Source organism: Trichosurus vulpecula, chromosome 6 (genome assembly GCF_011100635.1).
Source record: "Trichosurus vulpecula isolate mTriVul1 chromosome 6, mTriVul1.pri, whole genome shotgun sequence".
In the NCBI taxonomy this organism is placed as follows: Eukaryota; Metazoa; Chordata; class Mammalia; order Diprotodontia; family Phalangeridae; genus Trichosurus; species Trichosurus vulpecula.
In genome coordinates, this window is record NC_050578.1 from 279108986 (window position 1) to 279124993 (window position 16008).

Sequence of the window (16008 nt, forward strand, 5' to 3'; positions counted from 1 at the left end):
TTGTGAAGATTAAACAAGATCAGGATTCTAGAGGTCTAGGGCTAGAAGTGTTCTCAGCATCTAGCTAGTCCAACCCCCTCACTTAACAGATGGGGAAACTGAGGACAAGAAGAGAGAAGTGATCCCTCCAAACCACCTAGTTAGTAAGTGGCAGAGCTGGGATGTGAACAGAGGGAGATCTATCTTGATGCCAAACTCCCTCCTCTCCTCTCCTCAATCTCATAGGACTTTCTGGAATATAGGGGTACATACAGGTATATACGCAAACATGCAGGTGCCCAAAGCATAGCTGGTCCTCAGACTCCAAATCCAGGGCTCTTCTCATTGTGCAACACATATTGCCTTTCAGTAAATGCAATGTAGCCCAAATGCATTGCAAGCTTTAAAGTTGAGTGGTATCTCTCTAGAGTTTCTACTTGGCATCTATAAGCTCCTCAGGGAGAGGACCCTCGAGCTTTCATTTCATCTTTGGCCTTCCATCAGTACCTTGACCGGATTCAGCTTAGTCCAGGCCCTCTCCACCTCTTCCCAGTACCACTCCAATAACCTCCTAATTGCTCTCTCTCCCTCTAGTCTCTCATTTCTCCAATCTATCCCCCACAGCTGCCATTTTAATACTCTTAAACAAGGATGTGGCCATGTCATTCCTCTGTTCAAGAACTTTGAGAGGCTTCCCATTGTTTTTAGGATAAAAACAAACTCCTCCACCTGGCACTCAAAGCAATGGGCCCAGCCTATCTTTTTCAGATTGAATTCACATTACTTCATGTTACTTGCTCTATTTTCCAGCCAAAAATGGTGTATTTGCTATTCCCTGTACACAGCAGTCCATCTTCAGGCTCTAAACCTTTGCAAGGCTGTCATGCCCTCCCTTTGTTTCTCTATCTCTTGGAATCTCTAGTTCTCTTCAAGGTTTAGCTTGCTTCTTCTCCTTCAAGAAACATGAAATTACTATGTGTTTATTTCATATGGATATTTCCACTTACCTGTGAACATACTGTATCCCCTAAGTAGAACATAAGCTTCTTGAGGACAAGGACTCATTTTTGTCTTTGTAGCCCCAGTACACAGCACCGCAACTGCCATCATAATGGAGGCTTAATAAGTTGCTGATAGTTTCAACAAATTTAAATTTGAGAGTTATCTGATTAATGTTCCAATAGTCTAAGGATCTTTAGCTCTATTGGTTCAGGTGCCCCCTTTTCAAATGATATACTCCTAATCCTTCCATACCTTAAAAGTTGCTTGGGATGAAAAATTTCCTTACCTAGTAACTGACCCTGTAAGTATACTCAAGGCAACTCCATAACTCATGCATTTAATAAGCACCTACTATATGCCAGGCACTGAGTTAGTCACTGAGGATACAAAGACCAAAGTTAAATGGCCTCTGCCCTCAAAGTAGTGCAGTAAATATAACTCTGATTCAGTTTCTTCAACTATAAAATGGGATAATAATAGATTGTTGTGAGGCTCAGATGAAGTAATAATTGTAAGACACTTAGCAAAGTACCCGGCATGTAGCAAGTGCTGTATAAATATTAGCTATTATCATACTATTATCATTCTCTTGGGGGAGTCACAATATACATATGCAGATGTGCGAAATAAATACAGCACAATTTTAGGGAGAAAGGGAGAATTTCTAAGGACTGAGGAGATTGGAAAAGGCCTCAGAAGAAAAGTGACCCTTGACCTAAGCCTTGAAGGGTCCTAGGGATTCCCAAAGGTAGAAGTGGGTCAGGACTGAACTAGAAGCATGGGAAACACCAACAGGGGATGGAATGGTGTGGGAGGTAGACAGCATGGAGGGGACTAATGTCAAGACAGTCTGGAGTCTTTGTAGCTCAGAGTCAGCTGTAAAGAGTTTCAAATGTCTGAGAAAAGAATTTGTCTCTCCTAGAGGGCATAGAGAGCCATAAGAGATAAACACTGGGGGCCAAGAGACCAATTAAGGGCTATTGCAGTAATCCAGGTGGGAGAGAGGTGATGAGGGACTGATCAAGTCAATTGACCAAGGTCACACAGCTACATGTTGGGAGTAGAACTTTATGACTCCAGCTCCAGCAATCTATTACTATGCAACTGGAACAAATCATATTCAGGGAGTAGAAGATGGGAAAGGGGACTCAACTTTCTCTGAAGATTCCTACTGAAACTGAATGACTATAGACAATTGTGCAAGAGACCCGGAGGAGCTCCCATTGCCTGGAATAATCAGGCAGCAAGGTGGAACAGTAGATTGAACACTGGGCTTGGAGTCAGGAAGACCTGAGTTCCAATCTAACCTCAGATACTCCCTACCTCTGTTTGCCTCAGTTTCCTCATCGGTAAAATGGGAATCAGAACCGCACTTACCTCCCAGAGTTTTTGTGAAAAATCACATGAGGTATGTGTAAAGTGCTTAGCACAGTGTCTAATACACAGTAGACCAATGATGCTCCCCGCTAGTGCCCTGGTCTACAGTGTCCAGTGGCTCCCTATTGACTCCAGCTTGGAATTTGAAGCCTTTCCCAGCCTGGCTCCTCCTTGCCTTTCTATCCTTTTTAAAATAACATTTTCGTGCTGTCTTTCGTTTCTCCATCACATAAACCTCCCTCTCCCTCCTCCCAAAGAGCCATCCCTGATCACGAAGGATTTCTACCTTTGCTCTCTTACACTTCTACGATGAACTCTCTGTTCCAGTCATTGAGGGGGTCCCTGCCCACATGGCCTTTGCACAAGGGTCCCCCATGTCTGTCATGCTCCTCCTCCTCATCTCTGCCTCAGAGGCAGCCGCACTTCCCATGCAGGGGACCCTTCCTGCACAAGGCTCTTCTATATCCCCTACACACACATTTCAAAGTACTCTGAATTTCCGGGTATATTCTTTACCTTGAGTTATTTATGGACATATCTTCTCCTCCTAAAAGACCATCAGTTCTTTCTATGACTAGCACCTAATATAGTCCCTGGTCCATTTCTTGTTTTTTCTGAAAGAGGAGGGTTAAACCTATGATTTCATTAGTAGAGGAGACTTTCAGTGTGCCAGCAAGCTCTGGTTCTGCCTCTGTCTACATGCTACATGTCTGCACTGTGTTAGAGTGAAGAAGTCAGGTGGGCTGGTCATCTGGAAGCCTCCCAATGGAAACACCCACTCCATGGAATGGAGGAGATGGGCCATCCCAATCCCTGGCTATTCAGCCCAGGGTGGATGCTGCCCACACCTCAGGTGCTTTTGGCACTAGGTGGTGAAGACGCTTCAGAAGCCAGCAGTGGAAACATTCACCCAAAGCTTCCCAGCAATGCCCCTCCAACAATCATTGGCACACGGCCAGGGGCACGTCACTGGCTCACATGCCAAAATATTTGCCAAATGCAGATGTTCCTGATGTGAACATTCCTCAAACATATCCTGGGGTCAAGAGGCAGTCCGACACCTGACAAGGGGCCAGATTTTCTCCACATACTTTAGCTGGTGCTGAACCCGACCCTGTAGGGTTTGTTTATTGGGAAACCAAGTCTCCCCCAGTCCTTTTTCATGGTGGTCATTTCAGGAATGTGACCGTGCACAGACCCTGGAGAGAATTTTGGAGATGGACCCAAGATAGAGGGTCCAAAGTCTAGACACAGCATGGAAGGAGCAGGAAGAAAGAGGTTGGATGATGCTTGTGGTGTAGCTAAAAATCTTAGACTGCTACATTATGCAAGCTTCTCTCTGGGTCTCATGATGACAATGACAAGAAGGATGATGACAATATAGCTAGCATTCACATAAGCCCCTTAAGGTTTACAAAATGTTTTACAATATTATCTTATTTTAGCCTCACAATAGCCCTGTGGGGCAAGTGCTTTTATGATTTCCACTTGATAGATGAGGAAACAGAGGTTACATGACTTGTCCAGAGTCTCACAGCCAGTAAGCATCTGAAGCAGGATTTGAACTCAGGTCTTCCTGGTCCAAATTCCATGTTCTATCCATTAAGGCACCACCTAGCTGCCTATATGGCATAAAGAAATGGAACAAAAAGGTCTCTAAGGCCCTCCCAGCCCTGAGAGCCCCTGTTCTTAGGCCCTCCAGGCTCTGGCACCCTTTGTCCTAGTCCCTGTCCTCTCTAGGAAACTGTCAGACCAGGTGTGGGGTGGGAGATCGTGGCGCCCTCTAGAGGCCTCATGAAACCCTGTCCTGCCCCTTGGGTCTGATCAGTCTCTGGTAGCTGTGGTGTCCACACCAGCTGGCTACAGAATATCTCTTCTCCTCCCTGGTTCCGCCCGTAGGCTCAGACAGCCCCCTTGTGCCTGCGCCTAGAGAGGTGAGACCAGCGCCACCATGAAGCTCCTGCTCCACGCAGGAGCTGGGACGGGCCTCCAGGTGGGTCCAAAGGGCAAGGGTGGGGCTGGAGCAGTGTGGCTGAGGTTCCCAAGACCAGCAGGAGACTAGGCGGTTATGGGTGCGGCAGGGAGAGCATCAGCACCTTGGAAGCATCCGAGGGAGTCGGGGCTGGGCTGCGGGTGCCCCAACCCAGCCAGGTCAAAGGAGACACCCATTTCTTTGCAGCCTCTCTCCCACTTTTATAGACCATCAGAGCCAGAAAGGATGAGAGGCAGGAAAGGGATTCATAGACCGTCTCATCCGAACCCCTCATTAACAGAGGAGGCCCAGAGAGGAGAAGGGAGATTAGTCCAAGATGGCCCCGAGGCTCCCCCGACAGAGGCCCGGAAGGGAGGGCAGAGCATCACCCCCTGGTGAGAGAGGCAAAGAGAAGCGAAGGAGGGAGGCACGCCGGAGAGAGGAGGCTCTCTGGTCCTCGGCCCCACTCCCTCACCCCGGGCCCTGCTGCTGACCCACAACCCTGCCCTCCCCCAGAGGAGCAAGTCAGGTCGAGGAAGGGAGGAGGTCAGGAGGCCCCACCCTCAGGGAGATTCCTTTGTGGTGATGGAGGGAGCAGGGGCAACCTGACCAAGAGCAGCAGGTCCCTGGCTGAGCTTCCCCTTATGCCCGGAGCCCTCGCCCCCGGAGGGTCACCCTTCTCCTCCGCGACCCAGGGAAAACAGAGCAGCAAGGCTGTGGGCGGGCCAGGGTCTCACTCGTGCTTGGTGTGAGATACAGCGCCGCTTTCTTTTCTAAATCTTCGGGTGAGGAAGTCAGGCTTTATTCACCGAAAGGAAGGGCAGAGGAGGTTGTCTAGAACCTCCCCCACCCCAGCCCCTCTTCCTGGGGGGTTCCTGAGCTGCAGGGACAGCAGGAAGCCCCTCAAGATCCTGGGGAGTCTCGGGAGGTTAGATCTGGAGACCTTCGAGTCCTACACCCTCACTTGACAGAAAAGGGAAACTGAGGCCCCAAGGGTGAAGTCACTTGCCCAGGGTCACACAGACAGTAAGTCTCAGAGCCAGGATTTGAAGCCCATTCTTTGGATTCAGCTCCAGGCCTCTTTCTAGAGTACACAGGCTATAGCATTCCCCGGAATCCATTGCAACTGGGTTCTGCCTCGGGCTGTCTGCTTCAGGAGCATGGCCCTCCAAAGGCTAAGGAAGATTGCACCCATGAGACTGACAGAAAACATACACACACACTCTCTCTCTCTCACACACACACACACACACACACACACACACACACACACACGCACAAACACACACATGCGCGCATGCATGCACACACACACGCGCGAGCGCACACACATGCACACATGCATGCACATATACACACACACGAACGCACACATACACACACGCACACATGCATGTACATATACACACATGCACACATACACACACGCACTCGCACACACACGCACACACACATGCACACACGCAAACACACGCACACACGCACCCGGCTCTCTCTGCTGGTGTCCAGGAGGGAAGGTCTCATTTGATCCTCAAAATACAGAGTGGAAGGGGGGAGGGGAAGTTTCTATTATTACCTCCATCTTACACATGGAGAAACTGAGGCAAACACAGGTCAAAGAACTTGCCCAGGGTCACACAGCCAGTTGTCGTCTGAGTCAGGATTCAAACTCAGGTCTTCCTAACTCCCATCCCAGTGTTCTGTCTACTGTGCCAACTAGCTGCCGTGACTACATCTCTGTTAAATGAGCAGGTTGTCCAAGGTCCCTCCTTGGGCTAGGCATGATTTATCACCGGATTGAGTCCCTGTGATTGGCTGCTCAATTAGAAACTCTGAAGACCTGGGAGCCGTACCTGTGGAAGATGTGGCTTACGCTTGGCAGACCTCTTGGAAACATCTCTCAAGAAGACAAGGTGTGATTCCTGAGGGGGACTGGAGGAATGAGGAGTCCTTTCTCCTTCTGGCGTAACAGTAGGGCTGGGGCCTTCTGGTTCCCCTTCCCCCATGCAGAGTAGACTCGCCTTGCTAGGTTTGCAGTAGAAGTCCCACCTGCCTTTCCTTTCCTTGCATGTTGACCTCCAAAAGGTCCCGGAAGGCCTGGGAACCCCACTGACAAGGACAACATTGACCCGAGTGGTTGTGGTTGTAGTAACGTTAACATTAGTGGTCTCCAGCTTGAGACAAGGACGATAAAGAGTGGGTACGGGAAAGGGAGGCCCGATCCCTGCTTTGTGATTGGTCAGCCCGTGTTTCAAGGAGGGGAAATGTGAATTGTGTCTGTCTTAATGAGGCCGGAATATGGACGGGCCTCCCAGCTGATGGTACGAGAAATGAGAAGTGATTGGCTTTTGAGCTGATCTTTCTATAATTTTCTGGTTACTCAGCATTCCCTTTTCTGAGTGGGAATAAACCGACTTTTCTATACCTGACTCATGTTTGGACACTGGTTACCTTTTCACTTTCCCGTTTGCTTCGAAGAACCCTTAGACTTTGAGCCTATCACCATTCCCCGAGTTAGCAAATCTATCAGTAGTGACAGAAGTGAGGATAAAGACAGTTGAGAAGCCTACTTCACTGCCCTCCAGAAAGCCAAAATAATTACAGTAATATGGCTCTTACTACTATAATGCATGTGTTCATAACACCGTAAGGATTCCAAGGTTGTGTACAGACATTGTCATGTTTGATTCCCGTAACAAACTGGAGAGAGATTGCTGCTGCTGCTGCCATCACTACTACACCCATTTCACAGACCGAGAAACTAGACCAAAGAGTCTCGGATTGGTTCAATGTTATGCTTAGGGTCACTCAACTAGGGAGTGTTGAAGCTGGATTTGTACCTCCAGCTGCAGGACCATAAAGCTGACATTCTATCCACTCTAACAGGCAGCTTCCCAGAGGGTGCATCAGGAGGATCATCTTCCTATCAAAAGGGTAACAGCCTCAGAAAGGAGGTCCCCTGGGGGGCAGCTAGGTGGCACAGTGAGTAGAGCACTGGCCCTCGAGTCAGGAGGACCTGAGTTCAAATCCGGCCTCAGACACTTGACACATGTACTAGCTGTGTGACCTTGGGCAAGTCACTGAACCCCAACTGCCCTACCAAAAAAGCAAAAAAAAAAAAAAAAAGGAGGTCCCCATGCTGAGAGAGTTAGGAGATGCTCTCTAGGACATTCAGTGGCTATCTCTCTGACCCCGCCCCCCCACCACCATTCATTCTTAAATGAAATCAGCTGCTCCCATGTGAATGTCTGTCTCTGGGTCCCCATCTCCTGGGGGCCCTGAACTTAAACTACTCCACACCAAAGCCTCCCTCTTAAATGAGAATGTGGGTGGGAAGAAGCCCTCTGCCTAGTGGGGCCCATTCATCCTTACAGAAATATGCCCATGAGCCATCCAACCCCACCTTGTGTCTTAGCAAAAACAGGCTCATTAATTTAATGAGAGCCTTTGATGAGGAGGAAGCATCCGTGTACCCAAGGGAACGGTATGTGCTTCTCACGGACAAAAGGCAGAGGAGGCCCCACCGTGTCCATACCGTGCAGCTCTCGTGGGCATCAGTAGGAGTTGCATTCAGGGACCTAAGGGTGAAATTTTCCATGCATGTTCCTTGTTCTTCCAATTTTCCAGAAGGAAAACCCTAGGCAGGGAACAGTTTGAGGTCAACTGACTGAACAGAGTGCATGGGCAGCTACATTAATTTGTCAATTCAGTTAGTCACGAGAAAAGAGAAGTCAAGTACATGATAAGAATAATCAATCCACCAAACCAGTTGTTTGACATCATGGCAGACAAGAGTCCACCATGTTGAATTTTTCCCTTCCAATGTTCCTAGACATAGCAATTGGGGCCACTCCCTGGTTTTTTCTTGATTTACTGTTTATGCTGAGGTGCGTGCTAGTGGACTCCAACAGCCCAAAAGAGACATAGGGAACCACATCTCATAGCCCACATTTACAACCTACTTTACCACCGCCATCATGCTGCCACCCAGCCTAGACTCCTACTTGGAGCTGTCTCTCCTCAAGCCAGACCAGTACACCAGCTGGAGGCCCTGGGCCAGGAAAGGCAAGGAAGGGTTTAAAAAGTCTTCCCAGGGTTGTCAGACCAGCAATCATTCCAGTAATTGCTCTCCGAAGAAAACGTGGGCTGTTTTCTCATTGTTCTGCTAAGGAATTTGCTTGAAGAATCTCGGAGTACTCAGCTGTCCATTTACATTCACTGCTTCCTTCTATCCAGTTTCCTTACCTGCCCCAGACTTTTCCTATTGGCCCTTCAGATGAACACCCAGTGAATCATTTGGAGAATATCTGCCCACTCTTCCCCCCACCTCTCATAAATGATCATTTCTCCACCAGAAATTTTTACTCTAATTCTAATTATATTGTTATTAAAGTATACTCAATTAGAGGCCCAGGGAGCCTTTGAATAACATGCTTTAGGTATCATTAAGTTCCACATCCTGAAGATGAAATGCATTTTATACGATGCTGTAGATTTAATCATCTTTCGTTTGCTTCTGAAAAAAATAAAAGAATTTCCGATAAAGGGATGGGTTTTCCCAAGGCTTTTACTGAGAATGATGGGAATTCCCAGAGATGTTCCAAAAGGGGAGAGACTGGCCTAGGACCTGGGGAGGGCCCAGGGTCTCAGCTTGAGGGAGGGAGGCCCTACAAGGCATCTTGTCCAATCTCCTTCTTCTACAAGTCAAGTCTCGGGGAACCTTGACCAAAGTCAACAGGTTGTGAGAGGAAAAGTAGGTTTGAACCCACATCCACTGACTCCCAACTCAGCCCTCAGTGTACCACACTGTCCAGAGCATGGATGGATTTTCATCACTTCGCTAAGAACCCCTTATCATACTCACTCCTTTAAGTCACTGCTGAAAGCTTTTACAATTTATTATTTCTCTTAATCAGTTTGTATGTGCATATATACATTACATCAATTTAGAAAACGATTCACTTTGCAGGTTTGTGTCATAGAAGCAAAGAATTTTGTGGTTCCACAGTTAACTCAATAAACGTTGATTAAACACTTACTGTAATAGTGCCCAGGTCACTGCCTTACTCAATAAACACCAATGACTGCCGATTCCTTCTAGGGTCAACTATAAAGTCCTTGGCTGGTCATCTCTTCCCTCATTCTACTCCCCTCCATTAGATGGCCCAGTCACACTGACCTAGCTCCTTGTGCATCTCCCTGCTTTGTACTGACTGTTACTCCTGTCTAGAATGGTCTCGCTCCTCACCCCTGCCTTGGCTTCCCAGGCTTTCTTCACTACTAGGCTTCAATCCCATCTTCTACATGAGGCCCATCCCAGTTCTCCAGGGAGCTAGTGCTTTTCCCTCACAGATTGTCCTCTGTCTCTGCCATGTTTCCTGTAAGTTCCTAGATGTTTATGAGTCATCCACCCCACTGGAATGTGAGTGGCTTGAGGACAGGGACTATTTTTGTTATCTTTGTTAGAAAAGACTAAAAGCGATTTCGACTGGGCCTCCCAGGGGCCCAGATACCCGCCCTTCTGTGTGTCCGTACTCTGTATAGTGCCAGTCATATGGTGCTATACCAAGCTAAGATTAACTGACTTCTTAATAAGGGAAGAAGGCTTGGTTGGCTCCTCATCCCTACTTCAGCTTCCCCAGAAAAATTAGTGATTACAGCAATGCTGCCTTTGAGTCTAGTCTAATGCTTTCCCCAATGAAGGGGGACAAGCACAAATATGACCCGGTAGTTTTATTCTCATGCAGAAAAGACAATGCTAAGCAACAACAACAAAAACCTCAGAATGATTAGAACAGAACCCAATAACACTACTACCAGCGCATTCATCTGGGAGGCTGAGGTTCGAACTTCGGAGGGGGCGGAAATAGTGTTAGAAAGGAAGTTAATTCTCCATTTCACAGTCTGATCTTCTTTCCTCATGTTCCCTCCCTCCTTACTCCCTTCATGCCAGCTTCCTGCTTGTGCAGCCAAAGCGGCCTTAATGGTCCCTTGGGACATCATGACTTTCTGAAACTCACCAGGTTACCTGGACTTGTCCATCACGGTCCTAGTTGGAGAAAGAAACCCCACAAGAGAGAGAGGCAGCGCCATCCCAGGCACAGGCTTGCCAAGGCAAGACGCCTGGACGTGGCTCTGAAAAGTCCTCTGACCCCAAAGTCGGAAAGGAAGAGGAGCCCAGGGGGCAGCTCACCCCTTCAGCGTATGCACAGAACTTTGAGGCAGAAGCCAATTAAAATACTTTTCCTCCCTACCAGATATCAATGCTCACTCTGAGGTGGTAAAGAAGAGAGGAGAGCCCATGAATTTAACTTCTGCTAAGGGGAACACCACCAGGGGACGCTATACTGGTATCTCCAGTCCTTAACACAGTGTCTTGCACATAGTAGGCATTTACTAAATATTTGTTATTGATTGATGATGTATCCCCCTGAGTAGAATATAAATTCCTTTAGGACAGAGCTGTTTAATTTTTGCCTTTCTGTCCTCAGCACCTAGAATAGTGGCAGATACCTAGTAGGGGGCTTAAAAAGTATTTGTTGAATCAAATTTCTTAGATTTTCCTTTCCCTGGAGTTCCACATGTTATGGACCCTAAAAGCCAGAAGCTGATTCAGCCTTTTTCCCCCAATTAGCAAATCACAAGAAAACCTTTTCTCCATCTCTAGTCCCCTTTCCTGAGAATGATTCTCCCCCTCCCCCAACTGTTTCTCTCCATCTCCCTTTTCCTCCTTATTCTCCCACTCAGGTGGCCTTGTTCTCTGCATTTCACAGCTTCTCTCTTCTGAGGGATGTTAAAGGTACAAGACTCTTATTATCATCTGCTATGTGCCAGGTAACATTCATACAAAAATGAAACAGTCCCTCCCCTCAAGAAGCTTACATTCTACTGGAAGGAAACAGTATATGCACAAATAAGTCTAGACAATGGAAGTATGAACGACTTTGGAGGAGGACACCCTTTAAGAATCGGGGCAATCAAGAAAGGCTTCATGTAGGAGGTGGCCCCCAGCTCAGCCTGGAATATGGAGTTTCTAGGAGGTGAGGAGGAAATACATTCCAGGAATGGCGACCCAGCTAATGCAAAGATTCACTGGCAAGAGACAGATAGGTCCCCTGGGAATTTTAGCAGCCCATTGCTGTGGGTGGGAAATAGGGTCTCTCAGCAGCAAAGAAGAGTTAAATGGGGTGAAGTGATGACAGAAAGGGGGAGGGGTGGATGAGGTATGTTCCCATTTATATGAAAAATGGAACAAAAGGAGGTTCAGGCTTTGCCGGTAGTAGTAGGGCATTTCAATGTTAGCAGGAAGGAGCTGGCTTCTATTAGCATATCTAAGGCTCCTTTGAAACCTCTCTGGGTAAGCATCCTCCAAAATTACCTTAACCTGGGGAGGGAGGAGAGAGAGGTGACTGGGAAAGTGCTGTTTGGTCCCAGGCAGAGAAGGTAAGCAGGGTTGGTTAGGGTAGACACCAAGAAGAGATCAAGATTACAACTGGATGAAGCATGTAGATGCCTCCCAGATTGCTTCTGTCTGCAGAGCAATCCTAAGGCCACAAACCTTTTTTCTGAGAGACAGAGAAAGAAAAGACTGAAAGGAGGACAGACAAATACATAGAGACAGAGATCAAGAAAGGAGAGAGACAGAGAGACAGGAGAGAAAAGGAGAGAAAAAAGAGAGAGAGGAAGGAGAGAGAAGAAGAGAGGAAGAGAGAGAGAAGTATAGAGAAGAGAGGGAGACAGAGAGGAGGAGGAAGAGGAGAGAGAGACAGAGACAGAGACAGACAGAGACTGAGAGAGAGAGACACGAGAGAGAGAGACAGAGAGAGAGAGAGAGAGAGAGAGAGACAAATAAACATCTTTTCAATCCCCTCAGACAAAAGGTCCTGGGCTCAGGGTGAGGGTGTGAGCTCAGTGCACAGGTGAGTGGGTGCCACTTCCTACCCAGGGCCCAGGATGGGACAGAGAAGCCCTGAGGGTTCTCCCAGCTTTTCCTGCCACCTCTCTTCTCCTGGGCAGGCTCTGGGATTTCTTGTGCTCCGTTTATATACATCTAACATGATATAGTTTTCCCACCCCCGATCTGTCCAATGAGCTCATCCTCATTGTGTCTGCCTCAGGGGCCCGTCTGTGTCACTCTGACCTCGGGGGGAGCCCCCCCAGCAGCAGCCCCAAGATCGTGGGGCCACAATTCTTCAGAAGGAAGCTGGCCGTTCCTTCTGCTCCGCTGGCCCTTCACATGTGTGAGGCTGCCCCACAGCCTGCGTGGCAGGAGCTGTGTCTGGCTGTGGTATTATTGGCTAGAGCTTTCCTCTAGAAAGAGGATTGGTCGCTTAGGCCTTTCATTGTGGGCCCCCGTGGGGCCAGGGCAGGCCTGCTGGAGGGAGGCCTCCCTGGAGGAGGAGCCCTCTCCCTGGATCACTAGGCAGGACAATTGCACTATCCATCTTTTCAAGGCCTATTGAGGGGCCCCCTGGGCCCGGAGAAAGGTTTGATTCACTGGGAAACCCTTCTGGTCAAAGAGGAGGCTGATGACATGTCCTTTAGGGACTTGGGCTTAATCGCTGACTTCTTCTATCGGCGATATGAAGAGGATTCCGGACATCAAAAGGCCTGGGAGGACATGGCTGTGGCCACTTTTTTTTTCCTGGAAAGAATAGGAAAGCCATGCTGAAAAATGAGCTCGCTTACAATGCAGGAATAGGACTGGGCTCAAGACTCCAAGCCTGCCCCCACCCGCCCCCCCTTCAATAGCAGCCACCGAAAAAGGCATCCCAGAGGGAAAGGCTTCTCCATCATCAGGCCTAGGCTGGCACATGGAAATACAGATGACAGCAATGGAGATGCTGGACCCGGTGGAGCTGCCCGCTGCTGGACTCTACCAGGAGCTCCCTCTGACTGCCGAACCAGGGGACGCACAGCATGGCCTTAGGGAGACAGGGTGGGGAGATATGGAGGCAGGGGAGTGGTGCTTCTGCCAGAGCTGGGCTAGAGAGGAAATCACCCTCCTGGTGCTCAGAGTGCTATAGCCACCCTCTCTCGACATCGAGTGCATTGGGATGGTGGCTTCTTTCTGGTTCTTTCAACGATTCTTTGAGGAAAAGGTGATATACAGAGATTCATTAGTATGGAGTACAAGGACCTCTCATCCCTAGGCCCCACACCCTTTCTCAGGACTGTGCTCTCCACCCCCTCTGACCCCTGCCCCAGAACCAAGCTCTGTCCATAGCACAGCTTCGTTCAATTCCTTTTTTTCTTCCCAATTTTTCAGCATTCTCATTCCTTGCCCTTCTTAGAGAGCCATGATGCAGGAGGAAGACCAGGATGGGAATCCAAATCCAGGGATTCATTCTGGTTCCGTGTCTGTTTAATTGCTAGGAAGCCCTGGCTTCACAACTTTTGAGCCAAAGGAGGATATCAACTCCTACCCTGCCTTTCTTCAGGGGAGGTGGGGAGAAGCCCATTGACTTGGCACTGCAATTACCCCTCACAGAATTACCCCTCTGCCACATTCCCCTCTGGGCCTCCCTCCTGACTCTGGACTTTTTCCACCATTCATGCCAAAAGAGCCTCCTCACCCCAAGTTCACTCCATCTCTAGGTTTCTCAGTGCCCTCTGCCCTTCTGCCATTGTCTACTCTCCCCCAGAACCTCCATTTCAGGAAGGTGTTGGGGGCCTGGCATGTCTTCATTTCTCTCTATACTTCCCTCTTTCTCTCTGCTCCCCTCCACTCCTTCCTTCAAACCAGTCTTTTCCAGCTCCTTGCTATGTGTTGTCTTTCCCCATTAGAATATAAGCTCCTTGAGGGTAGGGACTGTCTCTTTCTGCTTATATTTGTATTATCAGACTTAACACTGAGCCTGGCAACAGTAGGCACTTAACAAATGCTTGCTGACTGGATTTGACCACAGCCCTGTGAAGCAGATAACAGATTATAGAACCCATTTTATAGGCAAAGAAATTGAGGCTGAGAGAAAAGTGAAGATGACTATAGGCTAGATAGAACAGAACATAGGGTTAAATCCAAGAAGATTAAGATAGAAATATGAAGTCCTGCTTTTGGATTTTTAAATACATCAGTTTCACGAGTACAGGATGGGAGAGACATTGCTACATAGCCAATTATCTGAAGAGGATTGGGGGGTCTTAGTGGAGAACAAGCTCAGTGAGAGACCAGAGTAGCAGTCACAGACGACTTAACCCCAGACACACACTCTTCGATCCAGGGATCCCATGGCTGTGCCATGAACAAGACTTCCCATCTCTGGGCTCTGGGCATTCTCTCTGGTTGTCCACCGTAGCCTTCCTCTCCCTCCTCATCTTGGCATACTGGCTTCCTTTAAGTCCCACCTAAAATCCCATCTTTCAACAAAAGCCTTCCCCAGCCCCTCCCTCTATTCATCATTTCCTATTTATCCTGTAGAGAGCTTGCTTTGTCTGTATTTGTTTACATGTTGCCTCCCTAATTAGACTGTAAGCTCCTTGAGAACAGGCACTGAATGTTGTCTCTTTTTGTATCCACTGTGCTTCCCACAGTGCCTGGCACACAGTAGGTGCTTAATAAATGTTTATTGATTGATAATGTAATCTTAGACTTCTCTATTAAAGGTATAACTTTCAAGAACAAGGAGGTAACAGCTTCCTTCATTCCCTACCTTGACCAGATTATTTTCAATTATGAGCATTTTTAAAATTCCTTCCAACTCTGAATTATGATACTTTGAGTTGTTCTGTTTAGCCCAAATAGGAAGGAAGCATTTATTAAGCACCTTCTGTGTACCGCTTGAGGAGTACAATCTCATTCGAGCCTTACAACGACCTTAAGGAGCAGATGCTGTTATTATCCAATTGAGGAAACTGAGGCTGGCAGAAGTGCCATGACTTGCCCAGGATTGCTCCGCTAGAAAGTGCCTGCAGGATTCAAACTCCTGTCTTCCTGACTTCCAGTCTGACTTCCAGCTCTCTCCACCCTGGTGCAGCCTCTGTGTCATCTTTCAGCTCAAGCTCTGAAAGGAGAATGCCTTCTGCTTCCCCTTGGCCGATCCTCCCAGCCCCCCGCCCCCCCCCCAACCAGGTAGCCTTCTCTGCGAACTGTTTCCTCATTAGCCAAGTCCTTGTCAATGCTTCCTGGATCCCCAAATGGATGTCTTTGAAAGTAGGGGCCATATCAAGAGGGAGACAGGCAAATGTTGAAGTATGAAGGAATTACGCCTTGGGTGCTACTACTGTTATATATTAAGAAATTATCAAGAAGCAAGTGTTTGCTATTGAATTATAAAATTGCTTTTTATTAATTATAATCATAAATTATGGCCAAATATTGATCAGTGCTTGTTAGCTTGACTTATTTTTGTCCTTGTTGTTAAGGCATCACACATACTCCAAACCCCAGCGTCTGAAGACCCGGCTTCAAAGCCTGCTTCAGGTGCTTATGAGCTGTTTGCCCTTGTGCAAGTCCTTTGTGAATGCCCCTAGGTCTCGATTTCCTCATCTGTAAAATGGAGGCAAGGTTGGAGAATAGGGCTCTGAGGTTTATCCTCTTGTTAGACCCCAGAGTACCTAGTAGGCTGCTGGGCACACTGTGGTCATCTAGCAGCTTATTGAGAAGTCTTTTCCTCCATCAGTAGCCCATTCTTGATGGAAACTTCCTTAAGCCAGTGGAGACAAGGAGGTGGACAGAG